Below are 15,303 nucleotides of genomic sequence, written 5' to 3'. Positions count from 1 at the left end.
TGAGCCATGTTTAATATCAAAATATATCTGTTATGATGCCTCTCTTTGGAACTTTATCCCCTGAGTGATTACATTGACCAAAATTCTTGCCTTTTTGTACCGCTCTGTCTCATTTGGATACTTTTAAAATCCAATAACTTTGATGGATCTTTGACAGACCCCATACCTGCCATGGCTGCAGCCTTGGAGACCCCAGCCTCTCTCTGTCCTCCTTTCTTCTCCTCCTCGATCTGGAAGAAAAGGCCGCATTCAAGGCAAGGGCCAGTGTCTTTATGATCTCATACACATGCAAGATATTTGTGATTTGGATCCTGTTCTCTTTTTTTTGGGTCTCCAGTGGAGCTTTCTGGGTGCATCTACTCTGGCCTTTGACAGAAAAGACATTCTTTGAAAGAGAACACCAAAAATAATGATCTTCAAACTGGGGTTCCAGAAATAAACTGGGTTTAAAGGCATCATCCAGTGGTCTTTTTTTCACCTTAAAAGGAAAGGACCAAACACTATGGATATATTTCAAAAGTCTGTGCTTTTCAAGTTTAAATGATCCCAATAATGACAAGATCCAGACTTTTCCTTCAACGGGTCCTGGCAGATCTTCAAGTGTTTCATGGAAAGGAAGAATTCTGTCCCAAAGGGAAACATCTTCTATGAAGTGAACAAAGACGTTGACTTGTCTCCACTTAGAGAGGGCATCCCTGAGGGGGGCTGCGTGTCCAGTTGTTGAGAATCGTAGTGACATAACCACACAAATTCCATTCCTGACAAGCACAGGAGGGAAAGTCCTCATGAAATTCTCTCCCTCCTCTGTGTCTGAAGCAAAGAGGCCAATCAGGGTCCATCTGAAGTGGAGGAGCAGATTGACAATTGCTGGGTATATGATGGCTTTTCTGGGGAACATATGCTGGAAAAAGGGGAACACACTTTTATCCCTCAAAGCCTCTGAAGGAATTTTATCACTGATCTGAAAAAGCAGTGATGAATGCTGTGTTATACTTGGGGTTAGTTCAAGCCCAAAATATTATCTTTTAATAAATCCAGCTTTGTTCTGATGAACAGAATAGAATATCAAGTTGCAAACATAGAACATTAAGAAGTTCATGCATAAAAACAGAATGCAAAAAAATTAACTAAAAAAGAATGTGAATGAAGAATCTAAATAATTTCTCCATTACCCCTACAATCTACCACAACCAGACCCACATATACAGATCTCAAATGAACTATTTCACTTAAATAGTGGGGCATATATATGTAATTTTTGAATTCTAATCATAAAGGAAATATGTTATTTTAATACATAGATCCAAATAGGTCATTCCTATTCAAGGAGAGATCCAATCTAGAAATACGGAGAAATTTTCTGACAGTGAGACCAATCAACCCATGGAACAGAAGTTGTCTTCAGAAGTTGTGGTAGCTTTATCTTTGGAAGCGTTCAAGAAGAGACTGGACTGCCATCTGTCAGAAATGGGGTAGGGTCTCCTACAAGGTCCCTTCCAACTCTGTTATTCTAATTCTCCACAAATACAGGTACATTCATTGCAAGAGAGTTGGTTAAGACTTCAATATTTAACCATTGTTTCTGGCTATTGAAATTCTGCTCAAGTAAATACAAGTAATCCTTGAGTTACAAAGGTAACAGCCTGCCAATTAAATTTGATTTGAATCACATTAAATGAATGTGATCACTTTCCCCAATGCATTTGCTAATCGAATGCGCAATTCATTAAATGCATATGAAATATCTTGGGGTGGGGGAGACCACGTGGGGCCTGGTGCTGAAGCAAAACTGTTTTCCTTACACCTCATGTTCTTACAATTCCATGAGCTTCTTTATCAGGGACTGCGGTTTCTCTGCCACGTGGGTCATCCTCTTCTGGAGCTCTTCCAAAAGTAAGTGCAGTGAAGCCATGGGAAATGGGGTAGGGAGGAGTCAGTGGGATCTGGGAGGCCAGAAAAGTAGGCCCAGTGCCTGTGGGATCTGGCAGGGCAGGATAGGGGGGGCAAAAAGGATCTTGACAAACTTGAACATTGAGCACTATCTAACAAAATGAAATTGAATGGTGAAAAAGTGAGGTTCTACATTTAGGCAAGAAAAACAAAATGCACAGGTACAGTATAGGTGGTACCTTGCTCAATAGTAGTAACTGATGAAAGGAATCTTGGAGTCCTAGTGGACAACCATTTAAATATGAGCCAGCCAAGTGCAGCTGCTGCCAAAAAAGCCAATGCAATCCTATGTTGCCTAAACAGAGGGATAGAATCAAGATCATGTGACGTGTTAATACCACTTTATAATGCCTTGGTAAGGCCACACTTCGAATACGGTATTCAGTTTTGGTCGCCACGATGTAAAAAAATATGTGGACACTAGGAAGAGTGCAGGGAAGAACAACAAAGATGATTAGGGGACTGGAGGCTAAAACATGTGAAGAACGGTTGCAGGAACTGGGTATGTCTAGTTTAATGAAAAGAAAGACTAGGGGAGACATGATAGCAGTGTTCCGATATCTCAGGGGCTGCCACAAAGAAGAGGGAGTCGAACTATTATCCAAGGCATCTGAGTGTAGAACAAGAAGCAGTGGGTGGAAACTAATCAAGGAGAGAAGCAAGCTAGAACTGAGGAGAAATTTCTTGACAGAACAATTAATCAGTGGAACAACTTGCCTCCAGAAGTTGTGAAAGCCCCAACACTGGAAGTTTTTAAGAGGATGTTGGATAGCCATTTGTCTGAAACAGTATAGGGTTTCCTGCCTAGGCAGGGGGTTGGATTAGAAGACCTCCAAGGTCCCTTCCAACTCTGCTATTGTATTGCATTATAAAGAGGCAGGGGGTATGTTGCAGCAGCTCTGCAGTTGATCATAAGGGTGAATGACCACTGTGGTGCTGCAACATGCATAATTTTGGTACCGGGTCGTAAATACCTTTTTTGATCAGTCGTTAATTGAACTGTCATAACTCGAGGGATATCTGTACTGCCCTAAAAAGCTTTGGCATTTCTGCATTTCAGAATTGGCCATTTGGAAGGTCTGTTTGTAGCAGCTCATCCATTGCAATGTGCCAACCTTACTGAGGATGGCTGTATATTTCTCTGTTTCAACATCCCAGATTCTTTGTGAAGTAATTGTATAGCTTCTTCCCCAATTACACAAGAGACAGGGAGACTACAGCTCCTAATACAAATTGTCAGTTGTACTATCCAAGATGTCTTTAACTGAAATTTTGACAGTTCTAACTCAGAGAATTTGCAAGACTGTCAGATTCCTCAGCTTTAATTTTACAGCAATAACCACTCTGATTTTTGGCAAAGAAGAAGTTGTAAATTGCCAGCTGAGCTCTGAGGGAAACAACCAAAGTCCAATAATCCACTCCCAAGATACCGTTCAGATGTTGTGATTGTGTTTGTTCTAGTACTGATATATATTTGTCCCAAACTTCAGTTCAGTAAAAGGGCTTGGAAGTTATTTTGGCATTATATACTTCAATAAATGGAAAGAAAGCTAGATAGCTACGGGTTTAAGTTTTAAGTTTTAAAGTTTAAGCAGTAAATTCACTTGGACCCTTTCTCTAAGTGGCTCCTTTGATGATGAGGGATCCAAGATTCAGTTACAGAGAAAACTACCCCAAGTAAGGAAGGATGTTAACTTCTCTATTGGCTCACTATCAAATATGCATGCATGGCTATAATGTTGTTTTCCAAAGGCCATAACTTTTGACTTTGATTTGTCAATAATCAGACAATTATTATATCAATAGAAATGAAGTCTTCCTAACAGCCCACGCCATCTAATTTATAAGTATGATAATAATATCATATTATGTGTAAATCAGGGTATTCCAATAGGTATTTAGCACCTTAGACATCTGTATTTCAGGATCTTTCATTACTCCTGATAAGTCAAAAATATCCAGACTGAATAACAGGGCACTTCCTCCTTGGAAAGTATCGATCCTTCTTCTCGTGGCTCCATTGAGCCCAAACCTCCCTCTCAAACAGGGGCTTGGAGAAAGGGCTTGGATCAGGACCATCAGTCTGGGCTCCATTTTGAGGACAATCATTTTCTTTCATAATATTCTCTGTTTACCCTGTCAAATGCTGCACCAACCTCTATAAAGCCAGCAAACTGTGATTTACCTGATATATTGTATATTAGATATTTCAAGACAAATCTGTTGTCAATATTAGACTTTATTGTATGTTATATTGCATGTATACTTTATTATTTGTGATATAGATTCATGTAACATTTAATTCTATCTAAAACCTTCTTGTTCTTCAGCAAAGTAATGCACTTTTCTTCTACTGAATCTCAAGTTTACCTCGGAAAAACATGGCATATATTTGAGCGACAATATCTATTAGAGTAACTGGTTTCAAACCCTCGATATGACTTTCGCTTTGTTTCTCAGTTGCCACTCTTGGCGGGAGTGGGGAGAAGTCAGAAGGTATTGGAATGTGGACAAAACACCAACCAGGCTTAGCATGGGAATCAAGGTCATGGCAACGAACATCTACTGAGACTGAAGGGGAAGCTGCTGCTGGGCTGATTACATAACTACATAAAAACATGGGAATTACTCAGAGCCAGCTTCACCTTTCTATGTGCTGATATGATGTACTCAATAAAAAGATCTTTTGAGCCTCACTGAAGCCCCAGAGTCCTGATTCGATTGGGTTCATTACATGGAACTATGACATTGGTCTGTAATTGCTAGATACCTTTTTATTCCATTTTGTATATGTGTATGCATAGATGCTACTATTATTGACTTCAATCCAACTGGATACAGCAGGTATTATTTATATGTAAAAATGACATACCAATAGAGCCAATAGATGAACATAAGAGAGCAAAACATAATTGACAAGCTTGCTAATAGAGTGAAAAGCAGATCTTGATTTCCAGGGAGAAGATATAATTGAATCTATTGCTCAATCACCAATATCTCATTCATTTGACCAGACAGAGAAAAAGAAACAGACACAAACCTGTGGGACTTTGTAGGTGTCTGCTAATGTTGACATCTGGATGGAGATTTCCCCTCTAGCTCCATCAAGAAGAGTGAAAATGTTGTCCTTCCTTCCACAGCTGTAATTGGGAATATTGGCTTCTCCAGTGGAGAGCATGTCCAGCAAGGCACCTGAAGTGCTTAGTGTGTTCATATGGTTGTCCTGAATGTTGTAGCCAAGTGTGAGATTGTGCAGGAGTTGGGAATTCTTGTTCATCACTTGAATAGCAAAAAATATTCATATGAATTTTGAAAAACCATAAGCATCCCTATTGTAAAAAAATGTTCATATTATTATAATCCAAAGCAACATTTTTTAAAAAATTATCTAATCCTCTTTGTCTCCACAAGCCTACTGAATCTTAAGTAGACTCTATTGATCCAAAACCAAACAGTTACCCAAATATGGAAAAGGGCTGGAAGAGAAACTACAACTATTTAAATAACGAGTTTAGACAAACATCAATATTCAAGCAATAAATTTGGGATTGAAGTAGGAAAGGGAAATGATCTGGACTTCATCTTTGAATCTGAGTCTCTTCCACAAAATCAGGGAAGCTTAGAAATCCAAATCATTCAGGAAGTTAGTCAGGTTGTGCTATATAGGAGTAAGTGGATTAAGAAGAAAGGAAGGAGAGTGTTAGATCTGCAAGTGGAGGGAATGCAGTGCCATCACCTGAAGTGACTTACAAATAAGTCTGACTAGGAGCACTAGTGAAAGAAACCATCTCAGATATTTCTTTTGCAGATACGACTATACTAATGAGATGATCTCCTGGCCCATAATAGCTCCATGGTTTATTTCCATCCTGGTGCTCCAAACTCAGAGGGCATTTCATTCTCAGCTTCCCAGAGACTGGATGGGCCATCAGCAGCATCAGAAGAAGAAGAAGCAGGAGGCCCATCCTTCTGAGGGTTTTATTAATCTCCTTTCTGTTTTTAACACAAACCACAGGAACAGTTGGAGGAATTCAAAGCCTTCTCACAAGACGGAAGTGCCAGTAGTTTTCCTGATTCAAATAAAGACAATCTGAACTTCATCTGGAAAGGAGAGAAAGGCACATTCAAGAGCAGAGCCCCTTCCTCTCCCAAAAATTTTCCACATGGAACACAAGCTAAGCAATTCATCCTTTTCTGATGAAAGTTGTCTTCAATGTTGTTTCAGTCTGATGTTTACATCAAAGACAGTTACTGGAGAAGTAGCATTAATATATCAAAGACCCAGATGGTCATAATTACTCTGAGAAACAACTTCTCCTCTTGGGACCCTGAACTTCTTCTGGGCTCCATGAGAAGAGGCTGGAGAAAAGCATGTTAGTGAAAAATCACAGCTACACCCCCAGGGGCTCTGTTCTGTTGTGGTTGCGGTCTTTCCTGTCAGGACAAGTCCAGAAAGTGATGCTGGATGAAGGTAGTTCAATAACAAGGGAAGTGGCTTCTCCTATCCTTCAACATGGTCTCTTGACTCCAGAGATGGCTGGGGAAGGTCACCCAGAGCTGTGGAGTTTGGTGACACTCTAGTTTGATGACAATTAACTCCAGGACTCCTGTCTTGTTAACACAAAGGAAGCAATCAGAAGCCTTTAACCTTGTCTAAATGTTGGGTCTGATAGTGATTTTCCTTTATAACAGAACTCCATATATTATTCCTCAGTTGGAGCTACTTTTAAAATTCCTTCTGATTGAAGTGAAATTTAATTTTCCACCTGTAGGAAGTTAAAACCCACCCCTTTCCTAGAAAAATGAAATATCCTGGGAAATATTGAAAATGCAGAATATTATATTTCCCTGGATCAGAAATGGAGAAACATGTTTTTAGGTAGGAAACAGACTCACTCTTAATAGCCCCCACTTTTGTCAATGGGCCATTAAAAGGCCTGAGCCAGTCTATTCTACATGACAAAGATCTCCCACCTTTAGCTCCAAGGTGATGGGATTAAGGCATTATAGTATTAGCCCCAGTGATGTGCAGTCAGGGGAGGCAGAGCCTCACCACTGTCATCATGAAAAGAAAAAAATGTAAAAGGAAAAAGGCTGAGCTAGTTGCTGCCAGAGTCACCATGGATGACTCTGCTTAGTGCTTAACTGTTTAAAAAAGCCTCTAAAAAAGTGCCCTCTACAGGAGGAGGCAGGAATCTAGTCTGACTTTATGATCATTCGGGCAGAGTTAAGCAAGGGTTAAAAGCAGAAAAATTCCTTATGTAGATGAAGCACATGGTTCTCTTGCCTCCTCCTGTAGAGGGCATTTTTAGAGGTTTTTTTAAACAGTTAAGCAGAGTCATCCAAGGGGACTCTGGCAGCAACTAGCCCAGCCTGACCTCAACACCTCTTGCCTTTTTCCTTTTACATTTTTACATTTTCATGATGGCAGGCAAGAGCAGAGTTGAAATCCTCTGTGAAACAACTGGAAAAGGTATGTCAGTCAAAGGGAGGGGGAAGAATTCAAAATTCTTGGACCTCAAGGGTCAAGTGGGCCTGCTGCTAACGTACCTGCCTCCCAACAGCGTTGCAGCAACCCTCCCCTCGCTCCTCGAGTCGGTATCCGAGCTGGCAATTGAGTTCCCCAGGCTCATGGTTCTGGGGGATTTCAACTTGCCTTTGCTCGGTAAACACTCTGATGGAGCACTGGAGTTCATGGCTTCCATGACAGCCATGGGCTTGATCCAAGTAATTCGGGGCCCAACCCACTCGGCGGGTCACATGCTCGACCTCGTATTTCTCTCGGAGCAGAGGACTTGTGATCTTGGTCTGAGGGGTAGTGAGATCATACCCCTGTCGTGGTCAGACCACTACCTACTGAGGCTTGACTTTCGGAGACCAAACCCCCACTGTAGGGAGGAGGAACCGACCAGGTGGTTCCGCCCCAGGCGACTTATGGACCCTTTGGGGTCCCAGACGGAACTTGGGGTTATTCCTGATACCCTCGCCCGCAGTCCGGCGGAGACTCTGGTTGCTGCTTGGAACTCGGCAGCGATGGAGTCTATTAACCGGATTGTGCCTCTACGGCCGCTCCGAGGCAGTGGATCCAGGAGGGCCCCTTGGTTTACTGAGGAACTCCGGGAGATGAAGCGCCGGAAGAGATGCCTAGAGCACCAATGGAGATCCAGTAAATCCCGGGCACTTTTAACATCCTGCATCAGAGAGTACATCCGGGCAATCAGGACGTCAAAAAGAACTTACATTGCCACTCTGATTGCTTCTGCTGAGTCGCGCCCAGCCGCCCTGTTCAGGATAACCCGTTCCCTCCTAAATAGGAGGGATACGGGTGATCCTTTGCAGGGCAGGGCTGAGGATTACGTCCAGTTCCTTGCGGATAAAGTTGCTCGGTTTCGGGTGGACCTGGACTCCAATTCTGCAGAACCAGCCGAGGCACCAAGGGATAATCTGGTAGATCATCGCTGGATTGATTTTCAAGCTGTTACCCCTGAGGATGTGGACAAGGCTATGAGAGCTGTAGGTGCCTCCACATGCGTACTGGACCCGTGCCCCTCCTGGCTGGTTGTTAACAGCAGGGAGGTGACACGGGGCTGGATCCAGGCGGTTGTTGCAGCCTCCCTTCGGGAGGGGGTCTTTCCCCCCACTTTAAAGGCGGCGGTGGTGAGACCCCTCCTGAAGAAACCATCTCTGGATCCAGCCGTTCTAAACAACTATCATCCAGTCTCCAACCTCCCCTTTGTGGGGAAGGTTGTTGAGAAGGTGGTGGCCTTTCAGCTCCAGCGGTCCTTGGAGGAAGCCAGTTATCTTGATCCATTCCAGTCTGGCTTCAGGCCTGGCTACAGCACAGAAACCGCTTTGGTCGCATTGACCGATGATCTCTGGAGAGCCAGGGATGGAGGCCATACCTCCATCCTGGTACTCCTTGACCTCTCTGCGGCTTTCGATACCATCGACCATGGTATCCTTCTGCGACGACTGTGGGAGGTGGGGGTGGGAGGCACTGTTTTACGGTGGTTCTCCTCTTACCTCTCGGACAGGTCACACTCGGTGTTAGTTGGAGGGCAGAGATTGACCCCTAGGCCCCTAACATATGGGGTGCCGCAGGGTTCGGTCCTGTCCCCCCTACTTTTCAATATCTACATGAAACCGCTGGGTGAGATCATTCGACGGCACGGGATAAAATACCACCAGTATGCGGACGATACACAGTTGTATCTGTCCGCCCCATGCCAACTCAATGAAGCGATGGACGTGATGTGCCAGGGCCTTGAGGCTGTTAGAGACTGGATGGGGGTTAACAAGTTTGTACTCAATCCAGATAAGACCGAGTGGCTGCTGTGCTTCCCTCCCAATAATTGGCCAAGTGTTCCATCTCTCAGGCTGGGGGGTCAAATACTACGCCCCTCAGATAGGGTCCGCAACTTGGGAGTCCTCCTGGACCCACAGCTGACTTTTGAACACCATTTGTCAGCTGTGACCAGGAGGGCATTTGCCCAGGTTCGCCTGGTGCACCAGTTGCGTCCCTACCTGAACCGGGAGGCTCTCACAACAGTCACTCGTGCCCTTGTGACCTCTAGGCTGGAGTACTGCAATGCGCTCTACATGGGGCTGCCCTTGAAGAGCATTCGGCGACTTCAGCTGGTCCAGAATGCAGCCGCGCGAGCGATCGTGGGTGCACCTCATTTCACCCATGTAACACCTATCCTCCGCGAGCTGCACTGGCTACCTGTTGGTCTCCGGGTGCGCTTCAAGGTGCTTGTTGTCACCTTCAAAGCCCTTCATGGTATTGGATCTGGGTACTTGAGAGACCGCCTACTGCCAATTACCTCCACTAGGCCAATAAGATCCCATAGATTAGGCCTCCTCCGAATCCCATCAGCCGGTCAATGTCGACTGGCAACTACCCGGAGGAGAGCCTTCTCGGTGGCTGCTCCGACCCTATGGAACGAACTCCCCATGGAGATTCGTACCCTCACCACCCTCCAGACCTTCCGCATAGCACTAACAAGCTGGCTGTCCCGACAGGCCTGGGGCTAAAGATTTCAACCCCATCCGAATAGTATGACTGTTGCGTTTTTTAATGATGTATTGTCTTTATGTGTGTATCTTGTTTTGTTTTTCCCTCCCCCTGGATTGTGAGCCGCCCTGAGTCCCCTCAGGGAAAAGGGCGGCATATAAATAAAGTTAAATCCAAATCCAAAATTAATCCTCCTGGTGCAACTTTGTCTGTGTGTGTGTGTGTGTGTGTGTGTGCTTCTTCACTCAAACAAACACTCAATTTGAGAGAGAGTTTGAGTGAAGAGAGGGAAGGGGGTAGGAAAGGTAGGGAGGACAGCCCGCCAGCTTTCTTTCTCTGTGTCCGCGGCAGCCGCCAGCAGAGGCGGGTCTTTTTCCCACCTCTGCTGGCGGGCTGCCGCTTTCTTTTGCCCAGCTGCTGCTTTCTTTTCCCTGGCTGCCGCTTTCTTTTGCCCACCTTTGTGTCTGTGGCAGCTGCCTGAGCTAGTGGGCTGCTGCTTTCTTTCGCTCGCCTCTCAGAGCTCAGGCGGGCGAAAGAAAGAAAGCGCTTTAGACAGTGTGGTGTCAGGGGAGAGGACTGCCTCACCAGCCATAAACCTCACTGCACGTCACTGGAAATAATTAACAATCTTGGACTTCCCTCAACTTCATATACCTAGCTACATTTTAAAAAATATCCTTCTTATGCTCTTTCTAATGAAATCATTAAGAAATACTTCTTGGAAAATGCCCTTACTATCAGCTGTTACCCAAAGAAGTTATTTCTTGTAAGTTGAAAGGACAGAATGTTAAAGAAATATTGCTTTTGGGTTTTTCAGATACAGAAAAATGTACTAAATGTCCAGATGATAAATATACAAATGTGGACAGAGTCCAATGTATCCCCAAAGTAACAACCTTTCTGTCCTATGAAGAACTTCTGGGCATCATCCTGGGCTCTTTTGCCCTACTCATCTTCCTAACCACAGGCCTTGTTTTAATCATCTTCACTAAGTACCGGGAAACTCCACTTGTAAAAGCCAACAACAGGGACCTCTCCTACATACTCCTGGTCTCCCTTCTTCTTTGCTTTTTGTCTCCTTCTCTCTTCATTGGTCAACCAAGGAAAGCCACTTGCCTTCTCCGATAAATGATTTTCAGCATCATCTTCTCAGTTGCTGTTTCTTCTCTCTTGGCCAAAACCATCATGGTGGTGCTGGCTTTCCTGGCCACAAAACCAGGAAACCGAGTGAAGAGATGGTTGGGGAAGAGCTTGGCCAACTCTATCATCCTGTCTTGTTCTGCTGTCCAAATTGTCATCTGCTCCATCTGGCTGGAAGTTTCTCCCCCCTTCCCTGACTCTGACTTCCACTCCCAGCCTGGAGAGACCATCCTGCAATGCAACGAAGGGGCTGTTGTCATGTTCTATGTCACCCTCAGCTACATGGGCTACCTGGCTGCCATCTGCTTCATGATGGCTTTCCTGGCCAGGAATCTGCCTAGGGCCTTCAACGAAGCCAAGCTGATCACCTTCAGCATGCTGGTCTTCTGCAGTGTCTGGGTGACTTTTGTGCCCACCTATCTGAGCATCAAAGGGAGATACATGGTGGCTGTGCAGGTCTTCTCCATCCTGGCCTCCAGTGCTGGTCTGCTGGTCTGCATCTTCATCCCCAAGTGCTATATTATCCTTGTGAGGCCAGACCTCAACACAAAGGAGCATCTCACAGCCAGAACAAATGTGAAAACATGAGATACAGCACCATTGTGATATTGGAAAAATTGTTAATTTTTCTTTTATTTGAAAGGAAATATTCTTTCCATTTAGAAAGTACGCAGGAGTCAAAGAAAATCATGTCTATACATTTCAGAATGGAAAATTGTTGAATGACTGGAATTATTGGAGCTCCCTTTCAGCTCAGTAAATTTTGCTAAAGAGAACTCTGTGAAAGTCATTCAGAAGAATTTGCTGTTCAGCAACAGCTACTGAATGTGTGGCCTAGAGGTGGAGCTCTTGCCTCACAATCAGGAGGTTGTGAATTCGATCCTAAGTAGAGGCAGATGTAGGGTCTTCTGCTTGGGCAGGGAGTTGGACTAGATGACCTGCAAGGTCCCTTCCAACTCTGTTAATCTGTTAGACTTTATAGAAAACAATTCTGTCCCTTGTTCCTACAGCTAAGTATGTGTGAGAGAGCGAGCAAAGAGGTCAGGAGGAAGCTGTGGAGCACCAGCCTGAAATGATGTGAAATGACATGTTTGACTCGCTCTCAGCTGGGGAGGGAAATCTTCATCTCTCTTATATAATTCTTCCTTGATATCCTGATAAAACCTCCTTTGTAGAAAGTGTTCAGCAGAAGAGCTGTCTGGGATTCAGTTTGGATTGTTTTTATTTTGGTGTGTAACTTCAAAATAAAATAATAAAAAGGTAAATAAAAATATATACTCTGTAAAGAAATTTCCACTGTATATTTTTTTCTTTCATCAACCAGAGAATTAAAATACCCAAAGCATTTTCTCTGCTCCTCTTCCAAGCTTGTCTTGTCTGTGAAAGGCTGGAGAAGATGTCCAGAGAAAGGGGACCTTGAGCCTCTCCCCAGGAGGAAGTTGAATGGATCCAGGCAGCAGCATCATTGACCAGGTCACAAACCTTCAATGCTGCATAATATTCATCCAGGTCCAAGAAGGGAGGAGAATAAGTGATGGGGGACACTTCTAGGTTTCTAGGAAGAGGCACTCGTGGAAGCTGTTCTGCTCTTTAACCACAGATATTGCTGATCAATTGGGAATCAATTTTATGTTTCAGAATGGATCCTTATTGGGAATGGAATCCCCCTGAAAATTCCATTTTAAGGAGGTAATAAAAGCTCTGATGGATCAGACCAAAATCAGTTTAAGATTCAGTGACCACACAGAGGCCTCTGGTTCTCCCACAAGCAGAAGAAGGCAGAGACTTATGGCTTTGCCCCACATGGAATGGGTATTTTCACACACTTTCACTTTCCTCCATCCCACCACACAATATTAGACACTCAGCCATTCCACATTATAGGAATCCCCAATTCTGGTATCTCACATCAATTGAGAACATTTTTCAAAGTTTCACACCTCCAATCAATAAGTACTAAGGTGGGACTGGAACTCAGAAGTCTCCAGGTGTTTGGCCCAAAGTCACTCAGGAAGTTTTCATACATAAGGGAGAATTAGAACTCAGAGCCAGATGGCTTTCCTGTGCAAGGAGGGACTGGAACACCCAGTCCCCTTGTGATTGGCTCCAAGTCACTCATTTGGCTTTTATTTGAAGGTGGGATTAAACTCCTGTGATTGGCAGAAGGTCTCTCAGCTGGCTTTGATTCCCACACCCCCACCAAGCACTTCTTGCCCCCCCTCCAAGAGATTCCTTCAGCCGCTGCGCTCCCCTTGTCTCCTTCCCAACTCGCCCAAAGTGACAGCACACCTGCCCCGCTGCCTCATGCCCAGATCGGGCAATGCCATCCCTGGCAGGTGGTCTGCCTGAAGCCCTTCCCTCTCACCCACTTCCTCTTCTCACACCTTCCCTCATGACTGGCCGAGCAAAGCGGGCAGGCGGGCACCTGGACTGGCTTCCTGGACTTGGGGGCTCCCTGCCCTCTCCCCCTCCGGCCCATGAAGGAAGTGGCCAGAGGACCTGCAGGGTAGAGTGTGGACCCTGGAGCTAAGAGGCAGAGAAGCCCCCTGGGGGGGAGGTAGGAGGGCAGCCTCTTGGGCACGGACCCCACACGGGACCTCGAGGCAACTCTGTGGAAGGCAGCCTCTCAGACTGTGGAGAAGTTGGTGGGGAAGGTCTTGGGAGTGGACAGATTGGCCACGGTGGGCTCTTGGAGGGTTTCTCATACTGGCTACTTTGAGAAGTTTGACAGGAGGAAGGAAGAGGCTCCTGTGACAGTGGAGCCGAATTTGCATCAGGAAGGGCCCACTTGCAGTTCCCCAGGGCAGGGGGGGGATTTCAGCTCTGCCCGGCTGCTTGGTTGGAGTCCGAAGGGCACTGGAACAGAGCATCTCTGAGGCTGCTGAGTCCTTGGGAGGAGGCAGCGAGGGCTTCACAGCAGCCCAGCAGTTCAGCTCAGGCAGAGTCTGTGGGTCGGGCCAATCTACCCCCGGCAGGTGGGCTGTCTGGCCCTGCTGCCACCTTCCTTCCCTCGGGGCTGCCCCAGAGCCTCTCCAGAAGCCCAGGCGGAGTGCAGCAGGCGGGAGGGGAACAGAGTTGGGGGTGCCTAGATGGGCTTCCTCCCAGCCAGGCTGTGGGGTGAAAGGCGCAGGCCACTTTGCATCTCTTCCCTCCCGGGCCATGTCGGGGCTCCGTCTCCAGAGGCCGCAGATGCCTCTGCTGAGGAGAGGCACACTGGGGACCCCATCAGGCAGGTGGCCTTGACCTGGAGCCAATGCGAGAGCCCTCAGCGGCTGGAGGGGGAGCCTTGCTCGGTTTCTTCCCGCAGAACTCTGCAAGCAAGGAGGAGGAGGAGGAAGAAGAGTCGTAGTAGTAGTTTTCTCGGGGGCTGAGGATCAGCTGTCGCCAGACTCCACAAAGCCTCACAATTTTCTCTCTCTTCCAGGTTGCGCTGCATTGGGCTGGGCCCAAACAACGTCCAGCTTCCCGCTTGATGGCCACCAGTTCGGGAAGGCGAAGAGCAGCGGCGGTGGAGAGCTACAAGTTCTTGGAAGGGTGGAGGATGTCAGGAGGGAAACCCTCTCTTGCTGGGGGTGCGGGTCTCTCTGTGTGTGTGTGTGTGTGTGTGTGTGTGTGTGTGTGTGTGTGTGAACCTCCCCCTATAAGAGCATCAAGGCAGAACTTTTAATGCAGCTGCAGATTTGAGCTCTCCCAATTCGGCCCCCCACCCCATGATCACAACACGCAACCTGATCTTCCTCCGACTGGGGCCTCCAAGGGCGACAGTGGTGCTTCTGCCTGGCAGCTGCTCGCTGGGAAGCCCCAGGACAGTTAAGGGCCATTGACACACACGCACACACACACTAAATGCCAGGAAAGCCCATTTTCTTCTGCCCCATCTCTCCCAACAGCTGGTGGGCTACTGGCCAGTAGTTACCCAATTATCTCCCCCCCTTAATTCCCCGACTCCCTCCAGAGCCCGACTTCTGTGTAGTTAGAAGTTGTGGGTGGTGTTGGCAGAGAAAGCTTGGACCTTCCTCCTTCGTCTCTTTAACTACAGGCAGCCGCCATCCAAGAGGGGCTTCCAGAAGGAGTGCCAGTCAGAGAAGTTTGGCCGAAGGGAGAGTCTCCAGGGAAGACGGAGCTGTTTGAATGGCCTTCACGGAAAGGCCCTCTGGACATGCCCAGATGCCTTCTGGCCCTTCTGCTCCACCTGGCTC

This window comes from Thamnophis elegans, chromosome 15, assembly GCF_009769535.1.
Source record: "Thamnophis elegans isolate rThaEle1 chromosome 15, rThaEle1.pri, whole genome shotgun sequence".
NCBI lineage: Eukaryota > Metazoa > Chordata > Lepidosauria > Squamata > Colubridae > Thamnophis > Thamnophis elegans.
Note: the sequence above shows the minus strand (reverse complement) of the source record.